The sequence below is a fragment of the Saimiri boliviensis genome, chromosome 21 (genome assembly GCF_048565385.1).
Source record: "Saimiri boliviensis isolate mSaiBol1 chromosome 21, mSaiBol1.pri, whole genome shotgun sequence".
NCBI lineage: Eukaryota > Metazoa > Chordata > Mammalia > Primates > Cebidae > Saimiri > Saimiri boliviensis.
Window position 1 is genome coordinate 19084018 of NC_133469.1, and position 26702 is coordinate 19110719.

Below are 26702 nucleotides of genomic sequence, written 5' to 3' on the forward strand. Positions count from 1 at the left end.
GTTTGGACATTCCAGAGTGGATGGGAGAACAGTCTATAAAGAGAAATACCTTGCTCTAAAACCAAAACGGAGCTATCTAGCAGAATGGTTGTCAATGTGTGTATTTAACTTCCAGAGTTATACTGATGTGTGTTTGCAGCAGTTCAGAAAGCCTTTCCTGGGAGAATGTAGAAACAGTCATTTCCAGCCCTAGAGACGCATATAAGAGTTTGCAGTAAGAATGCGTTTAAAACACAGAAGACCCGCTTCTTACGAACTCATCTGCTGTGTGTTGGTTCCTTTTAGGAAGTTGCATCTATGGTTAGATTCAGCGAGGTAGGAACACGTTTCTTCTAAAAGCTGCGTTTGGACATTCCAGAGTGGATGGGAGAACAGGCTGTAAAGAGAAATACCTTGCTCTAAAGCCAAAACGGAGCTATCTAGCAGAATGGTTTTCAATGTGTGCATTCAACTTCCAGAGTTAAACTGATGTGTGTTTGCAGCAGTTCAGAAACCCTTTCCTGGGAGAATGTAGAAACAGTCATTTCCAGCCCTAGAGACGCATATAAGAGTTTGCAGTAAGAATGCGTTTAAAACACAGAAGACCCGCTTCTTACGAACTCATCTGCTGTGTGTTGGTTCCTTTTAGGAAGTTGCATCTATGGTTACATTCAGCGAGGAAGAAACACGTTTCTTCTAAAAGCTGCGTTTGGACATTCCAGAGTGGAAGGGAGAACAGGCTGTAAAGAGAAATACCTTGCTCTAAAACCAAAACGGAGCTATCTAGCAGAATGGTTGTCAATGTGTGTATTCAACTTCCAGAGTTAAACTGATGTGTGTTTGCAGCAGTTCAGAAACCCTTTCCTGGGAGAATGTAGAAACAGTCATTTCCAGCCCTAGAGACGCATATAAGAGTTTGCAGTAAGAATGCGTTTAAAACACAGAAGACCCGCTTCTTACGAACTCATCTGCTGTGTGTTGGTTCCTTTTAGGAAGTTGCATCTATGGTTAGATTCAGCGAGGTAGGAACACGTTTCTTCTAAAAGCTGCGTTTGGACATTCCAGAGTGGATGGGAGAACAGGCTGTAAAGAGAAATACCTTGCTCTAAAACCAAAACGGAGCTATCTAGCAGAATGGTTGTCAATGTGTGTATTCAACTTCCAGAGTTAAACGGATGTGTGTTTGCAGCAGTTCAGAAACCCTTTCCTGGGAGAATGTAGAAACAGTCATTTCCAGCCCTAGAGACGCATATAAGAGTTTGCAGTAAGAATGCGTTTAAAACACAGAAGACCCGCTTCTTACGAACTCATCTGCTGTGTGTTCGTTCCTTTTAGGAAGTTGCATCTATGGTTAGATTCAGCGAGGTAGGAACACGTTTCTTCTAAAAGCTGCGTTTGGACATTCCAGAGTGGAAGGGAGAACAGTCTGTAAAGAGAAATACCTTGCTCTAAAACCAAAACGGAGCTATCTAGCAGAATGGTTGTCAATGTGTGTATTCAACTTCCAGAGTTTAACTGATGTGTGTTTGCAGCAGTTCAGAAACCCTTTCCTGGGAGAATGCAGAAACAGTCATTTCCAGCCCTAGAGACGCATATAAGAGTTAGCAGTAAGAATGCGTTTAAAACACAGAAGACCCGCTTCTTACGAACTCATCTGCTGTGTGTTGGTTCCTTTTAGGAAGTTGCATCTATGGTTAGATTCAGCGAGGTAGAAACGCGTTTCTTCTAAAAGCTGCGTTTGGACATTCCAGAGTGGATGGGAGAACAGGCTGTAAAGAGAAATACCTTGCTCTAAAACAAAAACGGGGCTATCTAGCAGAATGGTTGTCAATGTGTGTATTCAACTTCCAGAGTTTAACTGATGTGTGTTTGCAGCAGTTCAGAAACCCTTTCCTGGGAGAATGTAGAAACAGTCATTTCCAGCCCTAGAGACGCATATAAGAGTTTGCAGTAAGAATGCGTTTAAAACACAGAAGACCCGCTTCTTACGAACTCATCTGCTGTGTGTTGGTTCCTTTTAGGAAGTTGCATCTATGGTTACATTCAGCGAGGAAGAAACACGTTTCTTCTAAAAGCTGCGTTTGGACATTCCAGAGTGGAAGGGAGAACAGTCTGTAAAGAGAAATACCTTCCTCTAAAACCAAAACGGGGCTATCTAGCCGAATGGTTGTCAATGTGTGTATTCAACTTCCAGAGTTAAACTGATGTGTGTTTGCAGCAGTTCAGAAACCCTTTCCTGGGAGAATGCAGAAACAGTCATTTCCAGCCCTAGAGACGCATTTAAGAGTTAGCAGTAAGAATGCGTTTAAAACACAGAAGACCCGCTTCTTACGAACTCATCTGCTGTGTGTTGGTTCCTTTTAGGAAGTTGCATCTATGGTTAGATTCAGCGAGGAAGAAACACGTTTCTTCTAAAAGCTGCGTTTGGACATTCCAGAGTGGAAGGGAGAACAGTCTGTAAAGAGAAATACCTTGCTCTAAAACCAAAACGGAGCTATCTAGCAGAATGGTTGTCAATGTGTGATTTCAACTTCCAGAGTTTAACTGATGTGTGTTTGCAGCAGTTCAGAAACCCTTTCCTGGGAGAATGCAGAAACAGTCATTTCCAGCCCTAGAGACGCATATAAGAGTTAGCAGTAAGAATGCGTTTAAAACACAGAAGACCCGCTTCTTACGACCTCATCTGCTGTGTGTTGGTTCCTTTTAGGAAGTTGCATCTATGGTTAGATTCAGCGAGGAAGAAACACGTTTCTTCTAAAAGCTGCGTTTGGACATTCCAGAGTGGAAGGGAGAACAGACTGTAAAGAGAAATACCTTGCTCTAAAACCAAAACGGAGCTATCTAGCAGAATGGTTTTCAATGTGTGTATTCAACTTCCAGAGTTTAACTGATGTGTGTTTGCAGCAGATCAGAAACCCTTTCCTGGGAGAATGCAGAAACAGTCATTTCCAGCCCTAGAGACACATATAAGAGTTAGCAGTAAGAATGCGTTTAAAACACAGAAGACCCGCTTCTTACGAACTCATCTGCTGTGTGTTGGTTCCTTTTAGGAAGTTGCATCTATGGTTAGATTCAGCGAGGTAGGAACACGTTTCTTCTAAAAGCTGCGTTTGGACATTCCAGAGTGGATGGGAGAACAGGCTGTAAAGAGAAATACCTTGCTCTAAAACCAAAACGGAGCTATCTAGCAGAATGGTTGTCAATGTGTGTATTCAACTTCCAGAGTTATACTGATGTGTGTTTGCAGCAGTTCAGAAACCCTTTCCTGGGAGAATGTAGAAACAGTCATTTTCAGCCCTAGAGACGCATATAAGAGTTTGCAGTAAGAATGCGGTTAAAACACAGAAGACCCGCTTCTTACGAACTCATCTGCTGTGTGTTGGTTCCTTTTAGGAAGTTGCATCTATGGTTAGATTCAGCGAGGTAGGAACACGTTTCTTCTAAAAGCTGCGCTTGGATATTCCAGAGTGGATGGGAGAACAGGCTGTAAAGAGAAATACCTTGCTCTAAAACCAAAACGGAGCTATCTAGCAGAATGGTTGTCAATGCGTGTATTCAGCTTCCAGAGTTTAACTGATGTGTGTTTGCAGCAGTTCAGAAACACTTTCCTGGGAGAATGCAGAAAAAGTCATTTCCAGCCCTAGAGACGCATATAAGAGTTAGCAGTAAGAATGCGTTTAAAACACAGAAGACCCGCTTCTTACGAACTCATCTGCTGTGTGTTGGTTCCTTTTAGGAAGTTGCATCTATGGTTAGATTCAGCGAGGAAGAAACACGTTTCTTCTAAAAGCTGCGTTTGGACATTCAAGAGTGGATGGGAGAACAGGCTGTAAAGAGAAATACTTTGCTCTAAAACCAAAACGGAGCTATCTAGCAGAATGGTTGTCAATGTGTGTATTCAACTTCCAGAGTTTAACTGATGTGTGTTTGCAGCAGTTCAGAAACCCTTTCCTGGGAGAATGCAGAAACAGTCATTTCCAGCCCTAGAGACACATATAAGAGTTAGCAGTAAGAATGCGTTTAAAACACAGAAGACCCGCTTCTTACGAACTCATCTGCTGTGTGTTGGTTCCTTTTAGGAAGTTGCATCTATGTTTAGATTCAGCGAGGTAGGAACACGTTTCTTCTAAAAGCTGCGTTTGGACATTCCAGAGTGGAAGGGAGAACAGGCTGTAAAGAGAAATACCTTCCTCTAAAACCAAAACGGAGCTATCTAGCCGAATGGTTGTCAATGTGTGTATTCAACTTCCAGAGTTAAACTGATGTGTGTTTGCAGCAGTTCAGAAACCCTTTCCTGGGAGAATGCAGAAACAGTCATTTCCAGCCCTAGAGACGCATTTAAGAGTTAGCAGTAAGAATGCGTTTAAAACACAGAAGACCCGCTTCTTACGAACTCATCTGCTGTGTGTTGGTTCCTTTTAGGAAGTTGCATCTATGGTTAGATTCAGCGAGGAAGAAACACGTTTCTTCTAAAAGCTGCGTTTGGACATTCCAGAGTGGAAGGGAGAACAGTCTGTAAAGAGAAATACCTTGCTCTAAAACCAAAACGGAGCTATCTAGCAGAATGGTTGTCAATGTGTGATTTCAACTTCCAGAGTTTAACTGATGTGTGTTTGCAGCAGTTCAGAAACCCTTTCCTGGGAGAATGCAGAAACAGTCATTTCCAGCCCTAGAGACGCATATAAGAGTTAGCAGTAAGAATGCGTTTAAAACACAGAAGACCCGCTTCTTACGACCTCATCTGCTGTGTGTTGGTTCCTTTTAGGAAGTTGCATCTATGGTTAGATTCAGCGAGGAAGAAACACGTTTCTTCTAAAAGCTGCGTTTGGACATTCCAGAGTGGAAGGGAGAACAGACTGTAAAGAGAAATACCTTGCTCTAAAACCAAAACGGAGCTATCTAGCAGAATGGTTTTCAATGTGTGTATTCAACTTCCAGAGTTTAACTGATGTGTGTTTGCAGCAGATCAGAAACCCTTTCCTGGGAGAATGCAGAAACAGTCATTTCCAGCCCTAGAGACACATATAAGAGTTAGCAGTAAGAATGCGTTTAAAACACAGAAGACCCGCTTCTTACGAACTCATCTGCTGTGTGTTGGTTCCTTTTAGGAAGTTGCATCTATGGTTAGATTCAGCGAGGTAGGAACACGTTTCTTCTAAAAGCTGCGTTTGGACATTCCAGAGTGGATGGGAGAACAGGCTGTAAAGAGAAATACCTTGCTCTAAAACCAAAACGGAGCTATCTAGCAGAATGGTTGTCAATGTGTGTATTCAACTTCCAGAGTTATACTGATGTGTGTTTGCAGCAGTTCAGAAACCCTTTCCTGGGAGAATGTAGAAACAGTCATTTTCAGCCCTAGAGACGCATATAAGAGTTTGCAGTAAGAATGCGGTTAAAACACAGAAGACCCGCTTCTTACGAACTCATCTGCTGTGTGTTGGTTCCTTTTAGGAAGTTGCATCTATGGTTAGATTCAGCGAGGTAGGAACACGTTTCTTCTAAAAGCTGCGCTTGGATATTCCAGAGTGGATGGGAGAACAGGCTGTAAAGAGAAATACCTTGCTCTAAAACCAAAACGGAGCTATCTAGCAGAATGGTTGTCAATGCGTGTATTCAGCTTCCAGAGTTTAACTGATGTGTGTTTGCAGCAGTTCAGAAACACTTTCCTGGGAGAATGCAGAAAAAGTCATTTCCAGCCCTAGAGACGCATATAAGAGTTAGCAGTAAGAATGCGTTTAAAACACAGAAGACCCGCTTCTTACGAACTCATCTGCTGTGTGTTGGTTCCTTTTAGGAAGTTGCATCTATGGTTAGATTCAGCGAGGAAGAAACACGTTTCTTCTAAAAGCTGCGTTTGGACATTCAAGAGTGGATGGGAGAACAGGCTGTAAAGAGAAATACTTTGCTCTAAAACCAAAACGGAGCTATCTAGCAGAATGGTTGTCAATGTGTGTATTCAACTTCCAGAGTTTAACTGATGTGTGTTTGCAGCAGTTCAGAAACCCTTTCCTGGGAGAATGCAGAAACAGTCATTTCCAGCCCTAGAGACACATATAAGAGTTAGCAGTAAGAATGCGTTTAAAACACAGAAGACCCGCTTCTTACGAACTCATCTGCTGTGTGTTGGTTCCTTTTAGGAAGTTGCATCTATGTTTAGATTCAGCGAGGTAGGAACACGTTTCTTCTAAAAGCTGCGTTTGGACATTCCAGAGTGGAAGGGAGAACAGGCTGTAAAGAGAAATACCTTCCTCTAAAACCAAAACGGAGCTATCTAGCAGAATGTTGTCAATGTGTGTATTCAACTTCCAGAGTTTAAATGATGTGTGTTTGCAGCAGTTCAGAAACCCTTTCCTGGGAGAATGTAGAAACAGTCATTTCCAGCCCTAGAGACGCATATAAGAGTTTGCAGTAAGAATGCGTTTAAAACACAGAAGACCCGCTTCTTACGAACTCATCTGCTGTGTGTTGATTCCTTTTAGGAAGTTGCATCTATGTTTAGATTCAGCGAGCTAGGAACACGTTTCTTCTAAAAGCTGCGTTTGGACATTCCAGAGTGGATGGGAGAACAGGCTGTAAAGAGAAATACCTTGCTCTAAAACCAAAACGGAGCTATCTAGCAGAATGGTTGTCAATGTGTGTATTCAACTTCCAGAGTTAAACTGATGTGTGTTTGCAGCAGTTCAGAAACCCTTTCCTGGGAGAATGTAGAAACAGTCATTTCCAGCCCTAGAGACGCATATAAGAGTTTGCAGTAAGAATGCGTTTAAAACACAGAACACCCGCTTCTTACGAACTCATCTGCTGTGTGTTCGTTCCTTTTAGGAAGTTGCATCTATGGTTAGATTCAGCGAGGAAGGAACACGTTTCTTCTAAAAGCTGCGTTTGGACATTCCAGAGTGGATGGGAGAACAGGCTGTAAAGAGAAATACCTTGCTCTAAAACCAAAACGGGGCTATCTAGCAGAATGGTTGTCAATGTGTGTATTCAACTTCCAGAGTTTAACTGATGTGTGTTTGCAGCAGTTCAGAAACCCTTTCCTGGAAGAATGTAGAAACAGTCATTTCCAGCCCTAGAGACGCATATAAGGGTTTGCAGTAAGAATGCGTTTAAAACACAGAAGACCCGCTTCTTACGAACTCATCTGCTGTGTGTTGGTTCCTTTTAGGAAGTTGCATCTATGGTTACATTCAGCGAGGAAGAAACACGTTTCTTCTAAAAGCTGCGTTTGGACATTCCAGAGTGGAAGGGAGAACAGTCTGTAAAGAGAAATACCTTCCTCTAAATCCAAAACGGGGCTATCTAGCCGAATGGTTGTCAATGTGTGTATTCAACTTCCAGAGTTAAACTGATGTGTGTTTGCAGCAGTTCAGAAACCCTTTCCTGGGAGAATGCAGAAACAGTCATTTCCAGCCCTAGAGACGCATTTAAGAGTTAGCAGTAAGAATGCGTTTAAAACACAGAAGACCCGCTTCTTACGAACTCATCTGCTGTGTGTTGGTTCCTTTTAGGAAGTTGCATCTATGGTTAGATTCAGCGAGGAAGAAACACGTTTCTTCTAAAAGCTGCGTTTGGACATTCCAGAGTGGAAGGGAGAACAGTCTGTAAAGAGAAATACCTTGCTCTAAAACCAAAACGGAGCTATCTAGCAGAATGGTTGTCAATGTGTGATTTCAACTTCCAGAGTTTAACTGATGTGTGTTTGCAGCAGTTCAGAAACCCTTTCCTGGGAGAATGCAGAAACAGTCATTTCCAGCCCTAGAGACGCATATAAGAGTTAGCAGTAAGAATGCGTTTAAAACACAGAAGACCCGCTTCTTACGACCTCATCTGCTGTGTGTTGGTTCCTTTTAGGAAGTTGCATCTATGGTTAGATTCAGCGAGGAAGAAACACGTTTCTTCTAAAAGCTGCGTTTGGACATTCCAGAGTGGAAGGGAGAACAGTCTGTAAAGAGAAATACCTTGCTCTAAAACCAAAACGGAGCTATCTAGCAGAATGGTTGTTAATGTGTGTATTCAACTTCCAGAGTTTAACTGATGTGTGTTTGCAGCAGTTCAGAAACCCTTTCCTGGGAGAATGCAGAAACAGTCATTTCCAGCCCTAGAGACGCATATAAGAGTTAGCAGTAAGAATGCGTTTAAAACACAGAAGTCCCGCTTCTTACGAACTCATCTGCTGTGTGTAGGTTCCTTTTAGGAAGTTGCATCTATGGTTAGATTCAGCAAGGAAGAAACACGTTTCTTCTAAAAGCTGCGTTTGGACATTCTAGAGTGGATGGGAGAACAGGCTGTAAAGAGAAATACCTTGCTCTAAAACCAAAACGGAGCTATCTAGCAGAATGGTTGTCAATGTGTGTATTCAACTTCCAGAGTTTAACTGATGTGTGTTTGCAGCAGTTCAGAAACCCTTTCCTGGGAGAATGCAGAAACAGTCATTTCCAGCCCTAGAGATGCATATAAGAGTTAGCAGTAAGAATGCGTTTAAAACACAGAAGACCCGCTTCTTACGAACTCATCTGCTGTGTGTTGGTTCCTTTTAGGAAGTTGCATCTCTGGTTAGATTCAGCGAGGAAGAAACACGTTTCTTCTAAAAGCTGCGTTTGGACATTCCAGAGTGGATGGGAGAACAGGCTGTAAAGAGAAATACCTTGCTCTAAAACCAAAACGGAGCTATCTAGCAGAATGGTTTTCAATGTGTGTATTCAACTTCCAGAGTTTAACTGATGTGTGTTTGCAGCAGTTCAGAAACCCTTTCCTGGGAGAATGCAGAAACAGTCATTTCCAGCCCTAGAGACACATATAAGAGTTAGCAGTAAGAATGCGTTTAAAACACAGAAGACCCGCTTCTTACGAACTCATCTGCTGTGTGTTGGTTCCTTTTAGGAAGTTGCATCTATGGTTAGATTCAGCGAGGTAGGAACACGTTTCTTCTAAAAGCTGCGTTTGGACATTCCAGAGTGGATGGGAGAACAGGCTGTAAAGAGAAATACCTTGCTCTAAAACCAAAACGGAGCTATCTAGCAGAATGGTTGTCAATGTGTGTATTCAACTTCCAGAGTTATACTGATGTGTGTTTGCAGCAGTTCAGAAACCCTTTCCTGGGAGAATGTAGAAACAGTCATTTTCAGCCCTAGAGACGCATATAAGAGTTTGCAGTAAGAATGCGTTTAAAACACAGAAGACCCGCTTGTTACGAACTCATCTGCTGTGTGTTGGTTCCTTTTAGGAAGTTGCATCTATGGTTAGATTCAGCGAGGTAGGAACACGTTTCTTCTAAAAGCTGCGCTTGGATATTCCAGAGTGGATGGGAGAACAGGCTGTAAAGAGAAATACCTTGCTCTAAAAGCAAAACGGAGCTATCTAGCAGAATGGTTGTCAATGTGTGTATTCAACTTCCAGAGTTAAACGGATGTGTGTTTGCAGCAGTTCAGAAACCCTTTCCTGGGAGAATGTAGAAACAGTCATTTCCAGCCCTAGAGACGCATATAAGAGTTTGCAGTAAGAATGCGTTTAAAACACAGAAGACCCGCTTCTTACGAACTCATCTGCTGTGTGTTGGTTCCTTTTAGGAAGTTGCATCTATGGTTAGATTCAGCGAGGAAGAAACACGTTTCTTCTGAAAGCTGCGATTGGACATTCCAGAGTGGAAGGGAGAACAGTCTGTAAAGAGAAATACCTTGCTCTAAAACCAAAACGGAGCTATCTAGCAGAATGGTTGTCAATGTGTGTATTCAACTTCCAGAGTTTAACTGATGTGTGTTTGCAGCAGTTCAGAAACCCTTTCCTGGGAGAATGCAGAAACAGTCATTTCCAGCCCTAGAGACGCATATAAAAGTTTGCAGTAAGAATGCGTTTAAAACACAGAAGACCCGCTTCTTACGAACTCATCTGCTGTGTGTTGGTTCCTTTTAGGAAGTTGCATCTATGGTTAGATTCAGCGAGGTAGAAACACGTTTCTTCTAAAAGCTGCGTTTGGACATTCCAGAGTGGATGGGAGAACAGGCTGTAAAGAGAAATACCTTGCTCTAAAACCAAAACGGGGCTATCTAGCAGAATGGTTGTCAATGTGTGTATTCAACTTCCAGAGTTTAACTGATGTGTGTTTGCAGCAGTTCAGAAACCCTTTCCTGGGAGAATGTAGAAACAGTCATTTCCAGCCCTAGAGACGCATATAAGAGTTTGCAGTAAGAATGCGTTTAAAACACAGAAGGCCCGCTTCTTACGAACTCATCTGCTGTGTGTTGGTTCCTTTTAGGAAGTTGCATCTATGGTTACATTCAGCGAGGAAGAAACACGTTTCTTCTAAAAGCTGCGTTTGGACATTCCAGAGTGGAAGGGAGAACAGTCTGTAAAGAGAAATACCTTCCTCTAAAACCAAAACGGGGCTATCTAGCCGAATGGTTGTCAATGTGTGTATTCAACTTCCAGAGTTAAACTGATGTGTGTTTGCAGCAGTTCAGAAACCCTTTCCTGGGAGAATGCAGAAACAGTCATTTCCAGCCCTAGAGACGCATATAAGAGTTAGCAGTAAGAATGCATTTAAAACACAGAAGACCCGCTTCTTACGAACTCATCTGCTGTGTGTTGGTTCCTTTTAGGAAGTTGCATCTATGGTTAGATTCAGCGAGGAAGAAACACGTTTCTTCTAAAAGCTGCGTTTGGACATTCCAGAGTGGATGGGAGAACAGGCTGTAAAGAGAAATACCTTGCTCTAAAACCAAAACGGAGCTATCTAGCAGAATGGTTGTCAATGTGTGTATTCAACTTCCAGAGTTTAACTGATGTGTGTTTGCAGCAGTTCAGAAACCCTTTCCTGGGAGAATGCAGAAACAGTCATTTCCAGCCCTAGAGATGCATATAAGAGTTAGCAGTAAGAATGCGTTTAAAACACAGAAGACCCGCTTCTTACGAACTCATCTGCTGTGTGTTGGTTCCTTTTAGGAAGTTGCATCTATGGTTAGATTCAGCGAGGAAGAAACACGTTTCTTCTAAAAGCTGCGTTTGGACATTCCAGAGTGGATGGGAGAACAGGCTGTAAAGAGAAATACCTTGCTCTAAAACCAAAACGGAGCTATCTAGCAGAATGGTTTTCAATGTGTGTATTCAACTTCCAGAGTTTAACTCATGTGTGTTTGCAGCAGTTCAGAAACCCTTTCCTGGGAGAATGCAGAAACAGTCATTTCCAGCCCTAGAGACACATATAAGAGTTAGCAGTAAGAATGCGTTTAAAACACAGAAGACCCGCTTCTTACGAACTCATCTGCTGTGTGTTGGTTCCTTTTAGGAAGTTGCATCTATGGTTAGATTCAGCGAGGTAGGAACACGTTTCTTCTAAAAGCTGCGTTTGGACATTCCAGAGTGGATGGGAGAACAGGCTGTAAAGAGAAATACCTTGCTCTAAAACCAAAACGGAGCTATCTAGCAGAATGGTTGTCAATGTGTGTATTCAACTTCCAGAGTTATACTGATGTGTGTTTGCAGCAGTTCAGAAACCCTTTCCTGGGAGAATGTAGAAACAGTCATTTTCAGCCCTAGAGACGCATATAAGAGTTTGCAGTAAGAATGCGTTTAAAACACAGAAGACCCGCTTCTTACGAACTCATCTGCTGTGTGTTGGTTCCTTTTAGGAAGTTGCATCTATGGTTAGATTCAGCGAGGTAGGAACACGTTTCTTCTAAAAGCTGCGTTTGGATATTCCAGAGTGGATGGGAGAACAGGCTGTAAAGAGAAATACCTTGCTCTAAAAGCAAAACGGAGCTATCTAGCAGAATGGTTGTCAATGTGTGTATTCAACTTCCAGAGTTAAACTGATGTGTGTTTGCAGCAGTTCAGAAACCCTTTCCTGGGAGAATGTAGAAACAGTCATTTCCAGCCCTAGAGACGCATATAAGAGTTTGCAGTAAGAATGCGTTTAAAACACAGAAGACCCGCTTCTTACGAACTCATCTGCTGTGTGTTGGTTCCTTTTAGGAAGTTGCATCTATGGTTAGATTCAGCGAGGTAGGAACTCGTTTCTTCTAAAAGCTGCGTTTGGACATGCCAGAGTGGATGGGAGAACAGGCTGTAAAGAGAAATACCTTGCTCTAAATCCAAAACGGAGCTATCTAGCAGAATGGTTGTCAATGTGTGTATTCAACTTCCAGAGTTAAACGGATGTGTGTTTCCAGCAGTTCAGAAACCCTTTCCTGGGAGAATGTAGAAACAGTCATTTCCAGCCCTAGAGACGCATATAAGAGTTTGCAGTAAGAATGCGTTTAAAACACAGAAGACCCGCTTCTTACGAACTCATCTGCTGTGTGTTGGTTCCTTTTAGGAAGTTGCATCTATGGTTAGATTCAGCGAGGTAGGAACACGTTTCTTCTAAAAGCTGCGTTTGGACATTCCAGAGTGGATGGGAGAACAGGCTGTAAAGAGAAATACCTTGCTCTAAAACCAAAACGGAGCTATCTAGCAGAATGGTTGTCAATGTGTGTATTCAACTTCCAGAGTTATACTGACGTGTGTTTGCAGCAGTTCAGAAAGCCTTTCCTGGGAGAATGTAGAAACAGTCATTTCCAGCCCTAGAGACGCATATAAGAGTTTGCAGTAAGAATGCGTTTAAAACACAGAAGACCCGCTTCTTACGAACTCATCTGCTGTGTGTTGGTTCCTTTTAGGAAGTTGCATCTCTGGTTAGATTCAGCGAGGTAGGAACACGTTTCTTCTAAAAGCTGCGTTTGGACATTCCAGAGTGGATGGGAGAACAGGCTGTAAAGAGAAATACCTTGCTCTAAAACCAAAACGGAGCTATCTAGCAGAATGGTTTTCAATGTGTGTATTCAACTTCCAGAGTTAAACTGATGTGTGTTTGCAGCAGTTCAGAAACCCTTTCCTGGGAGAATGTAGAAACAGTCATTTCCAGCCCTAGAGACGCATATAAGAGTTTGCAGTAAGAATGCGTTTAAAACACAGAAGACCCGCTTCTTACGAACTCATCTGCTGTGTGTTGGTTCCTTTTAGGAAGTTGCATCTATGGTTAGATTCAGCGAGGAAGAAACACGTTTCTTCTAAAAGCTGCGTTTGGACATTCCAGAGTGGATGGGAGAACAGGCTGTAAAGAGAAATACCTTGCTCTAAAACCAAAACGGAGCTATCTAGCAGAATGGTTGTCAATGTGTGTATTCAACTTCCAGAGTTAAACTGATGTGTGTTTGCAGCAGTTCAGAAACCCTTTCCTGGGAGAATGTAGAAACAGTCATTTCCAGCCCTAGAGACGCATATAAGAGTTTGCAGTAAGAATGCGTTTAAAACACAGAAGACCCGCTTCTTACGAACTCATCTGCTGTGTGTTGGTTCCTTTTAGGAAGTTGCATCTATGGTTAGATTCAGCGAGGTAGGAACACGTTTCTTCTAAAAGCTGCGTTTGGAAATTCCAGAGTGGATGGGAGAACAGGCTGTAAAGAGAAATACCTTGCTCTAAAACCAAAACGGAGCTATCTAGCAGAATGGTTGTCAATGTGTGTATTCAACTTCCAGAGTTAAACGGATGTGTGTTTGCAGCAGTTCAGAAACCCTTTCCTGGGAGAATGTAGAAACAGTCATTTCCAGCCCTAGAGACGCATATATGAGTTTGCAGTAAGAATGCGTTTAAAACACAGAAGACCCGCTTCTTACGAACTCATCTGCTGTGTGTTCGTTCCTTTTAGGAAGTTGCATCTATGGTTAGATTCAGCGAGGTAGGAACACGTTTCTTCTAAAAGCTGCGTTTGGACATTCCAGAGTGGAAGGGAGAACAGTCTGTAAAGAGAAATACCTTGCTCTAAAACCAAAACGGAGCTATCTAGCAGAATGGTTGTCAATGTGTGTATTCAACTTCCAGAATTTAACTGATGTGTGTTTGCAGCAGTTCAGAAACCCTTTCCTGGGAGAATGCAGAAACAGTCATTTCCAGCCCTAGAGACGCATATAAGAGTTAGCAGTAAGAATGCGTTTAAAACACAGAAGACCCGCTTCTTACGAACTCATCTGCTGTGTGTTGGTTCCTTTTAGGAAGTTGCATCTATGGTTAGATTCAGCGAGGTAGAAACGCGTTTCTTCTAAAAGCTGCGTTTGGACATTCCAGAGTGGATGGGAGAACAGGCTGTAAAGAGAAATACCTTGCTCTAAAACCAAAACGGGGCTATCTAGCAGAATGGTTGTCAATGTGTGTATTCAACTTCCAGAGTTTAACTGATGTGTGTTTGCAGCAGTTCAGAAACCCTTTCCTGGGAGAATGTAGAAACAGTCATTTCCAGCCCTAGAGACGCATATAAGAGTTTGCAGTAAGAATGCGTTTAAAACACAGAAGACCCGCTTCTTACGAACTCATCTGCTGTGTGTTGGTTCCTTTTAGGAAGTTGCATCTATGGTTACATTCAGCGAGGAAGAAACACGTTTCTTCTAAAAGCTGCGTTTGGACATTCCAGAGTGGAAGGGAGAACAGTCTGTAAAGAGAAATACCTTCCTCTAAAACCAAAACGGGGCTATCTAGCCGAATGGTTGTCAATGTGTGTATTCAACTTCCAGAGTTAAACTGATGTGTGTTTGCAGCAGTTCAGAAACCCTTTCCTGGGAGAATGCAGAAACAGTCATTTCCAGCCCTAGAGACGCATTTAAGAGTTAGCAGTAAGAATGCGTTTAAAACACAGAAGACCCGCTTCTTACGAACTCATCTGCTGTGTGTTGGTTCCTTTTAGGAAGTTGCATCTATGGTTAGATTCAGCGAGGAAGAAACACGTTTCTTCTAAAAGCTGCGTTTGGACATTCCAGAGTGGAAGGGAGAACAGTCTGTAAAGAGAAATACCTTGCTCTAAAACCAAAACGGAGCTATCTAGCAGAATGGTTGTCAATGTGTGATTTCAACTTCCAGAGTTTAACTGATGTGTGTTTGCAGCAGTTCAGAAACCCTTTCCTGGGAGAATGCAGAAACAGTCATTTCCAGCCCTAGAGACGCATATAAGAGTTAGTAGTAAGAATGCGTTTAAAACACAGAAGACCCGCTTCTTACGAACTCATCTGCTGTGTGTTGGTTCCTTTTAGGAAGTTGCATCTATGGTTAGATTCAGCGAGGTAGAAACACGTTTCTTCTAAAAGCTGCGTTTGGACATTCCAGAGTGGATGGGAGAACAGGCTGTAAAGAGAAATACCTTGCTCTAAAACCAAAACGGGGCTATCTAGCAGAATGGTTGTCAATGTGTGTATTCAACTTCCAGAGTTTAACTGATGTGTGTTTGCAGCAGTTCAGAAACCCTTTCCTGGGAGAATGTAGAAACAGTCATTTCCAGCCCTAGAGACGCATATCAGAGTTTGCAGTAAGAATGCGTTTAAAACACAGAAGGCCCGCTTCTTACGAACTCATCTGCTGTGTGTTGGTTCCTTTTAGGAAGTTGCATCTATGGTTAGATTCAGCGAGGAAGAAACACGTTTCTTCTAAAAGCTGCGTTTGGACATTCCAGAGTGGAAGGGAGAACAGTCTGTAAAGAGAAATACCTTCCTCTAAAACCAAAACGGGGCTATCTAGCCGAATGGTTGTCAATGTGTGTATTCAACTTCCAGAGTTAAACTGATGTGTGTTTGCAGCAGTTCAGAAACCCTTTCCTGGGAGAATGCAGAAACAGTCATTTCCAGCCCTAGAGACGCATATAAGAGTTAGCAGTAAGAATGCGTTTAAAACACAGAAGACCCGCTTCTTACGAACTCATCTGCTGTGTGTTGGTTCCTTTTAGGAAGTTGCATCTATGGTTAGATTCAGCGAGGAAGAAACACGTTTCTTCTAAAAGCTGCGTTTGGACATTCCAGAGTGGATGGGAGAACAGGCTGTAAAGAGAAATACCTTGCTCTAAAACCAAAACGGAGCTATCTAGCAGAATGGTTTTCAATGTGTGTATTCAACTTCCAGAGTTTAACTCATGTGTGTTTGCAGCAGTTCAGAAACCCTTTCCTGGGAGAATGCAGAAACAGTCATTTCCAGCCCTAGAGACACATATAAGAGTTAGCAGTAAGAATGCGTTTAAAACACAGAAGACCCGCTTCTTACGAACTCATCTGCTGTGTGTTGGTTCCTTTTAGGAAGTTGCATCTATGGTTAGATTCAGCGAGGTAGGAACACGTTTCTTCTAAAAGCTGCGTTTGGACATTCCAGAGTGGATGGGAGAACAGGCTGTAAAGAGAAATACCTTGCTCTAAAACCAAAACGGAGCTATCTAGCAGAATGGTTGTCAATGTGTGTATTCAACTTCCAGTGTTATACTGATGTGTGTTTGCAGCAGTTCAGAAACCCTTTCCTGGGAGAATGTAGAAACAGTCATTTCCAGCCCTAGAGACGCATATAAGAGTTTGCAGTAAGAATGCGTTTAAAACACAGAAGACCCGCTTCTTACGAACTCATCTGCTGTGTGTTGGTTCCTTTTAGGAAGTTGCATCTATGGTTAGATTCAGCGAGGTAGGAACACGTTTCTTCTAAAAGCTGCGTTTGGATATTCCAGAGTGGATGGGAGAACAGGCTGTAAAGAGAAATACCTTGCTCTAAAAGCAAAACGGAGCTATCTAGCAGAATGGTTGTCAATGTGTGTATTCAACTTCCAGAGTTAAACGGATGTGTGTTTGCAGCAGTTCAGAAACCCTTTCCTGGGAGAATGTAGAAACAGTCATTTCCAGCCCTAGAGACGCATATAAGAGTTTGCAGTAAGAATGCGTTTAAAACACAGAAGACCCGCTTCTTACGAACTCATCTGCTGTGTGTTGGTTCCTTTTAGGAAGTTGCATCTATGGTTAGATTCAGCGAGGTAGGAACTCGTTTCTTCTAAAAGCTGCGTTTGGACATGCCAGAGTGGATGGGAGAACAGGCTGTAAAGAGAAATACCTTGCTCTAAATCCAAAACGGAGCTATCTAGCAGAATGGTTGTCAATGTGTGTATTCAACTTCCAGAGTTAAACGGATGTGTGTTTCCAGCAGTTCAGAAACCCTTTCCTGGGAGAATGTAGAAACAGTCATTTCCAGCCCTAGAGACGCATATAAGAGTTTGCAGTAAGAATGCGTTTAAAACACAGAAGACCCGCTTCTTACGAACTCATCTGCTGTGTGTTGGTTCCTTTTAGGAAGTTGCATCTATGGTTAGATTCAGCGAGGTAGGAACACGTTTCTTCTAAAAGCTGCGTTTGGACATTCCAGAGTGGATGGGAGAACAGGCTGTAAAGAGAAATACCTTGCTCTAAAACCAAAACGGAGCTATCTAGCAGAATGGTTGTCAATGTGTGTATTCAACTTCCAGAGTTATACTGATGTGTGTTTGCAGCAGTTCAGAAAGCCTTTCCTGGGAGAATGTAGAAACAGTCATTTCCAGCCCTAGAGACGCATATAAGAGTTTGCAGTAAGAATGCGTTTAAAACACAGAAGACCCGCTTCTTACGAACTCATCTGCTGTGTGTTGGTTCCTTTTAGGAAGTTGCATCTATGGTTAGATTCAGCGAGGTAGGAACACGTTTCTTCTAAAAGCTGTGTTTGGACATTCCAGAGTGGATGGGAGAACAGTCTGTAAAGAGAAATACCTTGCTCTAAAACCAAAACGGAGCTATCTAGCAGAATGGTTGTCAATGTGTGTATTCAACTTCCAGAGTTTAACTGATGTGTGTTTGCAGCAGTTCAGAAACCCTTTCCTGGGAGAATGCAGAAACAGTCATTTCCAGCCCTAGAGACGCATATAAGAGTTAGCAGTAAGAATGCGTTTAAAACACAGAAGACCCGCTTCTTACGAACTCATCTGCTGTGTGTAGGTTCCTTTTAGGAAGTTGCATCTATGGTTAGATTCAGCGAGGAAGAAACACGTTTCTTCTAAAAGCTGCGTTTGGACATTCCAGAGTGGATGGGAGAACAGGCTGTAAAGAGAAATACCTTGCTCTAAAACCAAAACGGAGCTATCTAGCAGAATGGTTGTCAATGTGTTTATTCAACTTCCAGAGTTTAACTGATGTGTGTTTGCAGCAGTTCAGAAACCCTTTCCTGGGAGAATGCAGAAACAGTCATTTCCAGCCCTAGAGATGCATATAAGAGTTAGCAGTAAGAATGCGTTTAAAACACAGAAGACCCGCTTCTTACGAACTCATCTGCTGTGTGTTGGTTCCTTTTAGGAAGTTGCATCTCTGGTTAGATTCAGCGAGGAAGAAACACGTTTCTTCTAAAAGCTGCGCTTGGATATTCCAGAGTGGATGGGAGAACAGGCTGTAAAGAGAAATACCTTGCTCTAAAAGCAAAACGGAGCTATCTAGCAGAATGGTTGTCAATGTGTGTATTCAACTTCCAGAGTTAAACGGATGTGTGTTTGCAGCAGATCAGAAACCCTTTCCTGGGAGAATGTAGAAACAGTCATTTCCAGCCCTAGAGACGCATATAAGAGTTTGCAGTAAGAATGCGTTTAAAACACAGAAGACCCGCTTCTTACGAACTCATCTGCTGTGTGTTCGTTCCTTTTAGGAAGTTGCATCTATGGTTAGATTCAGCGAGGTAGGAACACGTTTCTTCTAAAAGCTGCGTTTGGACATTCCAGAGTGGAAGGGAGAACAGTCTGTAAAGAGAAATACCTTGCTCTAAAACCAAAACAGAGCTATCTAGCAGAATGGTTGTCAATGTGTGTATTCAACTTCCAGAGTTTAACTGATGTGTGCTTGCAGCAGTTCAGAAACCCTTTCCTGGGAGAATGCAGAAACAGTCATTTCCAGCCCTAGAGACGCATATAAGAGTTAGCAGTAAGAATGCGTTTAAAACACAGAAGACCCGCTTCTTACGAACTCATCTGCTGTGTGTTGGTTCCTTTTAGGAAGTTGCATCTATGGTTAGATTCAGCGAGGTAGAAACACGTTTCTTCTAAAAGCTGCGTTTGGACATTCCAGAGTGGATGGGAGAACAGGCTGTAAAGAGAAATACCTTGCTCTAAAACCAAAACGGGGCTATCTAGCAGAATGGTTGTCAATGTGTGTATTCAACTTCCAGAGTTTAACTGATGTGTGTTTGCAGCAGTTCAGAAACCCTTTCCTGGGAGAATGTAGAAACAGTCATTTCCAGCCCTAGAGACGCATATAAGAGTTTGCAGTAAGAATGCGTTTAAAACACAGAAGGCCCGCTTCTTACGAACTCATCTGCTGTGTGTTGGTTCCTTTTAGGAAGTTGCATCTATGGTTAGATTCAGCGAGGAAGAAACACGTTTCTTCTAAAAGCTGCGTTTGGACATTCCAGAGTGGAAGGGAGAACAGTCTGTAAAGAGAAATACCTTCCTCTAAAACCAAAACGGGGCTATCTAGCCGAATGGTTGTCAATGTGTGTATTCAACTTCCAGAGTTAAACTGATGTGTGTTTGCAGCAGTTCAGAAACCCTTTCCTGGGAGAATGCAGAAACAGTCATTTCCAGCCCTAGAGACGCATATAAGAGTTAGCAGTAAGAATGCGTTTAAAACACAGAAGACCCGCTTCTTACGAACTCATCTGCTGTGTGTTGGTTCCTTTTAGGAAGTTGCATCTATGGTTAGATTCAGCGAGGAAGAAACACGTTTCTTCTAAAAGCTGCGTTTGGACATTCCAGAGTGGAAGGGAGAACAGTCTGTAAAGAGAAATACCTTGCTCTAAAACCAAAACGGAGCTATCTAGCAGAATGGTTGTCAATGTGTGATTTCAACTTCCAGAGTTTTACTGATGTGTGTTTGCAGCAGTTCAGAAACCCTTTCCTGGGAGAATGCAGAAACAGTCATTTCCAGCCCTAGAGACGCATATAAGAGTTAGCAGTAAGAATGCGTTTAAAACACAGAAGACCCGCTTCTTACGACCTCATCTGCTGTGTGTTGGTTCCTTTTAGGAAGTTGCATCTATGGTTAGATTCAGCGAGGAAGAAACACGTTTCTTCTAAAAGCTGCGTTTGGACATTCCAGAGTGGATGGGAGAACAGGCTGTAAAGAGAAATACCTTGCTCTAAAACCAAAACGGAGCTATCTAGCAGAATGGTTGTCAATGTGTGTATTCAACTTCCAGAGTTTAACTGATGTGTGTTTGCAGCAGTTCAGAAACCCTTTCCTGGGAGAATGCAGAAACAGTCATTTCCAGCCCTAGAGATGCATATAAGAGTTAGCAGTAAGAATGCGTTTAAAACACAGAAGACCCGCTTCTTACGAACTCATCTGCTGTGTGTTGGTTCCTTTTAGGAAGTTGCATCTCTGGTTAGATTCAGCGAGGAAGAAACACGTTTCTTCTAAAAGATGCGTTTGGACATTCCAGAGTGGATGGGAGAACAGGCTGTAAAGAGAAATACCTTGCTCTAAAACCAAAACGGAGCTATCTAGCAGAATGGTTTTCAATGTGTGTATTCAACTTCCAGATTTTAACTGATGTGTGTTTGCAGCAGTTCAGAAACCCTTTCCTGGGAGAATGCAGAAACAGTCATTTCCAGCCCTAGAGACACATATAAGAGTTAGCAGTAAGAATGCGTTTAAAACACAGAAGACCCGCTTCTTACGAACTCATCTGCTGTGTGTTGGTTCCTTTTAGGAAGTTGCATCTATGGTTAGATTCAGCGAGGTAGAAACGCGTTTCTTCTAAAAGCTGCGTTTGGACATTCCAGAGTGGATGGGAGAACAGGCTGTAAAGAGAAATACCTTGCTCTAAAACCAAAACGGAGCTATCTAGCAGAATGGTTGTCAATGTGTGTATTCAACTTCCAGAGTTTAACTGATGTGTGTTTGCAGCAGTTCAGAAACCCTTTCCTGGGAGAATGTAGAAACAGTCATTTCCAGCCCTAGAGACGCATATAAGAGTTTGCAGTAAGAATGCGTTTAAAACACAGAAGACCCGCTTCTTACGAACTCATCTGCTGTGTGTTGGTTCCTTTTAGGAAGTTGCATCTATGGTTACATTCAGCGAGGAAGAAACACGTTTCTTCTAAAAGCTGCGTTTGGACATTCCAGAGTGGAAGGGAGAACAGTCTGTAAAGAGAAATACCTTCCTCTAAAACCAAAACGGGGCTATCTAGCCGAATGGTTGTCAATGTGTGTATTCAACTTCCAGAGTTAAACTGATGTGTGTTTGCAGCAGTTCAGAAACCCTTTCCTGGGAGAATGCAGAAACAGTCATTTCCAGCCCTAGAGACGCATTTAAGAGTTAGCAGTAAGAATGCGTTTAAAACACAGAAGACCCGCTTCTTACGAACTCATCTGCTGTGTGTTGGTTCCTTTTAGGAAGTTGCATCTATGGTTAGATTCAGCGAGGAAGAAACACGTTTCTTCTAAAAGCTGCGTTTGGACATTCCAGAGTGGAAGGGAGAACAGTCTGTAAAGAGAAATACCTTGCTCTAAAACCAAAACGGAGCTATCTAGCAGAATGGTTGTCAATGTGTGATTTCACCTTCCAGAGTTTAACTGATGTGTGTTTGCAGCAGTTCAGAAACCCTTTCCTGGGAGAATGCAGAAACAGTCATTTCCAGCCCTAGAGACGCATATAAGAGTTAGCAGTAAGAATGCGTTTAAAACACAGAAGACCCGCTTCTTACGACCTCATCTGCTGTGTGTTGGTTCCTTTTAGGAAGTTGCATCTATGGTTAGATTCAGCGAGGAAGAAACACGTTTCTTCTAAAAGCTGCGTTTGGACATTCCAGAGTGGAAGGGAGAACAGTCTGTAAAGAAAAATACCTTGCTCTAAAACCAAAACGGAGCTATCTAGCAGAATGGTTGTCAATGTGTGTATTCAACTTCCAGAGTTTAACTGATGTGTGTTTGCAGCAGTTCAGAAACCCTTTCCTGGGAGAATGCAGAAACAGTCATTTCCAGCCCTAGAGACGCATATAAGAGTTAGCAGTAAGAATGCGTTTAAAACACAGAAGACCCGCTTCTTACGAACTCATCTGCTGTGTGTAGGTTCCTTTTAGGAAGTTGCATCTATGGTTAGATTCAGCGAGGAAGAAACACGTTTCTTCTAAAAGCTGCGTTTGGACATTCCAGAGTGGATGGGAGAACAGGCTGTAAAGAGAAATACCTTGCTCTAAAACCAAAACGGAGCTATCTAGCAGAATGGTTGTCAATGCGTGTATTCAGCTTACAGAGTTTAACTGATGTGTGTTTGCAGCAGTTCAGAAACACTTTCCTGGGAGAATGCAGAAAAAGTCATTTCCAGCCCTAGAGACGCATATAAGAGTTAGCAGTAAGAATGCGTTTAAAACACAGAAGACCCGCTTCTTACGAACTCATCTGCTGTGTGTTGGTTCCTTTTAGGAAGTTGCATCTATGGTTAGATTCAGCGAGGAAGAAACACGTTTCTTCTAAAAGCTGCGTTTGGACATTCAAGAGTGGATGGGAGAACAGGCTGTAAAGAGAAATACCTTGCTCTAAAACCAAAACGGAGCTATCTAGCAGAATGGTTGTCAATGTGTGTATTCAACTTCCAGAGTTTAACTGATGTGTGTTTGCAGCAGTTCAGAAACCCTTTCCTGGGAGAATGCAGAAACAGTCATTTCCAGCCCTAGAGACACATATAAGAGTTAGCAGTAAGAATGCGTTTAAAACACAGAAGACCCGCTTCTTACGAACTCATCTGCTGTGTGTTGGTTCCTTTTAGGAAGTTGCATCTATGTTTAGATTCAGCGAGGTAGGAACACGTTTCTTCTAAAAGCTGCGTTTGGACATTCCAGAGTGGAAGGGAGAACAGGCTGTAAAGAGAAATACCTTCCTCTAAAACCAAAACGGAGCTATCTAGCAGAATGTTGTCAATGTGTGTATTCAACTTCCAGAGTTTAAATGATGTGTGTTTGCAGCAGTTCAGAAACCCTTTCCTGGGAGAATGTAGAAACAGTCATTTCCAGCCCTAGAGACGCATATAAGAGTTTGCAGTAAGAATGCGTTTAAAACACAGAAGACCCGCTTCTTACGAACTCATCTGCTGTGTGTTGATTCCTTTTAGGAAGTTGCATCTATGTTTAGATTCAGCGAGCTAGGAACACGTTTCTTCTAAAAGCTGCGTTTGGACATTCCAGAGTGGATGGGAGAACAGGCTGTAAAGAGAAATACCTTGCTCTAAAACCAAAACGGAGCTATCTAGCAGAATGGTTGTCAATGTGTGTATTCAACTTCCAGAGTTAAACTGATGTGTGTTTGCAGCAGTTCAGAAACCCTTTCCTGGGAGAATGTAGAAACAGTCATTTCCAGCCCTAGAGACGCATATAAGAGTTTGCAGTAAGAATGCGTTTAAAACACAGAACACCCGCTTCTTACGAACTCATCTGCTGTGTGTTCGTTCCTTTTAGGAAGTTGCATCTATGGTTAGATTCAGCGAGGAAGGAACACGTTTCTTCTAAAAGCTGCGTTTGGACATTCCAGAGTGGATGGGAGAACAGGCTGTAAAGAGAAATACCTTGCTCTAAAAGCAAAACGGAGCTATCTAGCAGAATGGTTGTCAATGTGTGTATTCAACTTCCAGAGTTAAACTGATGTGTGTTTGCAGCAGTTCAGAAACCCTTTCCTGGGAGAATGTAGAAACAGTCATTTCCAGCCCTAGAGACGCATATAAGAGTTTGCAGTAAGAATGCATTTAAAACACAGAAGACCCGCTTCTTACGAACTCATCTGCTGTGTGTTGGTTCCTTTTAGGAAGTTGCATCTATGGTTAGATTCAGCGAGGTAGGAACACGTTTCTTCTAAAAGCTGCGTTTGGACATTCCAGAGTGGATGGGAAAACAGGCTGTAAAGAGAAATACCTTGCTCTAAAACCAAAACGGAGCTATCTAGCAGAATGGTTGTCAATGTGTGTATTCAACTTCCAGAGTTAAACGGATGTGTGTTTGCAGCAGTTCAGAAACCCTTTCCTGGGAGAATGTAGAAACAGTCATTTCCAGCCCTAGAGACGCATATAAGAGTTTGCAGTAAGAATGCGTTTAAAACACAGAAGACCCGCTTCTTACGAACTCATCTGCTGTGTGTTGGTTCCTTTTAGGAAGTTGCATCTATGGTTAGATTCAGCGAGGTAGGAACACGTTTCTTTTAAAAGCTGCGTTTGGACATTCCAGAGTGGATGGGAGAACAGGCTGTAAAGAGAAATACCTTGCTCTAAAACCAAAACGGAGCTATCTAGCAGAATGGTTGTCAATGTGTGTATTCAACTTCCAGAGTTAAACTGATGTGTGTTTGCAGCAGTTCAGAAACCCTTTCCTGGGAGAATGTAGAAACAGTCATTTCCAGCCCTAGAGACGCATATAAGAGTTAGCAGTAAGAATGCGTTTAAAACACAGAAGACCCGCTTCTTACGAACTCATCTGCTGTGTGTTGGTTCCTTTTAGGAAGTTGCATCTATGGTTAGATTCAGCGAGGTAGGAACACGTTTCTTCTAAAAGCTGCGTTTGGACATTCCAGAGTGGATGGGAGAACAGGCTGTAAAGAGAAATACCTTGCTCTAAAACCAAAAGGGAGCTATCTAGCAGAATGGTTGTCAATGTGTGTATTCAACTTCCAGAGTTAAACTGATGTCTGTTTGCAGCAGTTCAGAAACCCTTTCCTAGGAGAATGTAGAAAGAGTCATTTCCAGCCCTAGAGACGCATATAAGAGTTAGCAGTAAGAATGCGTTTAAAACACAGAAGACCCGCTTGTTACGAACTCATCTGCTGTGTGTTGGTTCCTTTTACGAAGATGCATCTATGGTTAGATTCAGCGAGGCAGAAACACGTTTCTTCTAAAAGCTGCGTTTGGACATTCCAGAGTGGATGGGAGAACAGTCTGTAAAGAGAAATACCTTGCTCTAAAACCAAAACGGAGCTATCTAGCAGAATGGTTGTCAATGTGTGTATTTAACTTCCAGAGTTATACTGATGTGTGTTTGCAGCAGTTCAGAAAGCCTTTCCTGGGAGAATGTAGAAACAGTCATTTCCAGCCCTAGAGACGCATATAAGAGTTTGCAGTAAGAATGCGTTTAAAACACAGAAGACCCGCTTCTTACGAACTCATCTGCTGTGTGTTGGTTCCTTTTAGGAAGTTGAATCTATGGTTAGATTCAGCGAGGTAGGAACACGTTTCTTCTAAAAGCTGCGTTTGGACATTCCAGAGTGGATGGGAGAACAGGCTGTAAAGAGAAATACCTTGCTCTAAAGCCAAAACGGAGCTATCTAGCAGAATGGTTTTCAATGTGTGCATTCAACTTCCAGAGTTAAACTGATGTGTGTTTGCAGCAGTTCAGAAACCCTTTCCTGGGAGAATGTAGAAACAGTCATTTCCAGCCCTAGAGACGCATATAAGAGTTTGCAGTAAGAATGCGTTTAAAACACAGAAGACCCGCTTCTTACGAACTCATCTGCTGTGTGTTGGTTCCTTTTAGGAAGTTGCATCTATGGTTAGATTCAGCGAGGAAGAAACACGTTTCTTCTAAAAGCTGCGTTTGGACATTCCAGAGTGGAAGGGAGAACAGGCTGTAAAGAGAAATACCTTGCTCTAAAACCAAAACGGAGCTATCTAGCAGAATGGTTGTCAATGTGTGTATTCAACTTCCAGAGTTAAACTGATGTGTGTTTGCAGCAGTTCAGAAACCCTTTCCTGGGAGAATGTAGAAACAGTCATTTCCAGCCCTAGAGACGCATATAAGAGTTTGCAGTAAGAATGCGTTTAAAACACAGAAGACCCGCTTCTTACGAACTCATCTGCTGTGTGTTGGTTCCTTTTAGGAAGTTGCATTTATGGTTAGATTCAGCGAGGTAGAAACACGTTTCTTCTAAAAGCTGCGTTTGGACATTCCAGAGTGGATGGGAGAACAGGCTGTAAAGAGAAATACCTTGCTCTAAAACCAAAACGGAGCTATCTAGCAGAATGGTTGTCAATGTGTGTATTCAACTTCCAGAGTTAAACGGATGTGTGTTTGCAGCAGTTCAGAAACCCTTTCCTGGGAGAATGTAGAAACAGTCATTTCCAGCCCTAGAGACGCATATAAGAGTTTGCAGTAAGAATGCGTTTAAAACACAGAAGACCCGCTTCTTACGAACTCATCTGCTGTGTGTTCGTTCCTTTTAGGAAGTTGCATCTATGGTTAGATTCAGCGAGGTAGGAACACGTTTCTTCTAAAAGCTGCGTTTGGACATTCCAGAGTGGAAGGGAGAACAGTCTGTAAAGAGAAATACCTTGCTCTAAAACCAAAACGGAGCTATCTAGCAGAATGGTTGTCAATGTGTGTATTCAACTTCCAGAGTTTAACTGATGTGTGTTTGCAGCAGTTCAGAAACCCTTTCCTGGGAGAATGCAGAAACAGTCATTTCCAGCCCTAGAGACGCATATAAGAGTTAGCAGTAAGAATGCGTTTAAAACACAGAAGACCCGCTTCTTACGAACTCATCTGCTGTGTGTTGGTTCCTTTTAGGAAGTTGCATCTATGGTTAGATTCAGCGAGGTAGAAACGCGTTTCTTCTAAAAGCTGCGTTTGGACATTCCAGAGTGGATGGGAGAACAGGCTGTAAAGAGAAATACCTTGCTCTAAAACCAAAACGGGGCTATCTAGCAGAATGGTTGTCAATGTGTGTATTCAACTTCCAGAGTTTAACTGATGTGTGTTTGCAGCAGTTCAGAAACCCTTTCCTGGGAGAATGTAGAAACAGTCATTTCCAGCCCTAGAGACGCATATAAGAGTTTGCAGTAAGAATGCGTTTAAAACACAGAAGACCCGCTTCTTACGAACTCATCTGCTGTGTGTTGGTTCCTTTTAGGAAGTTGC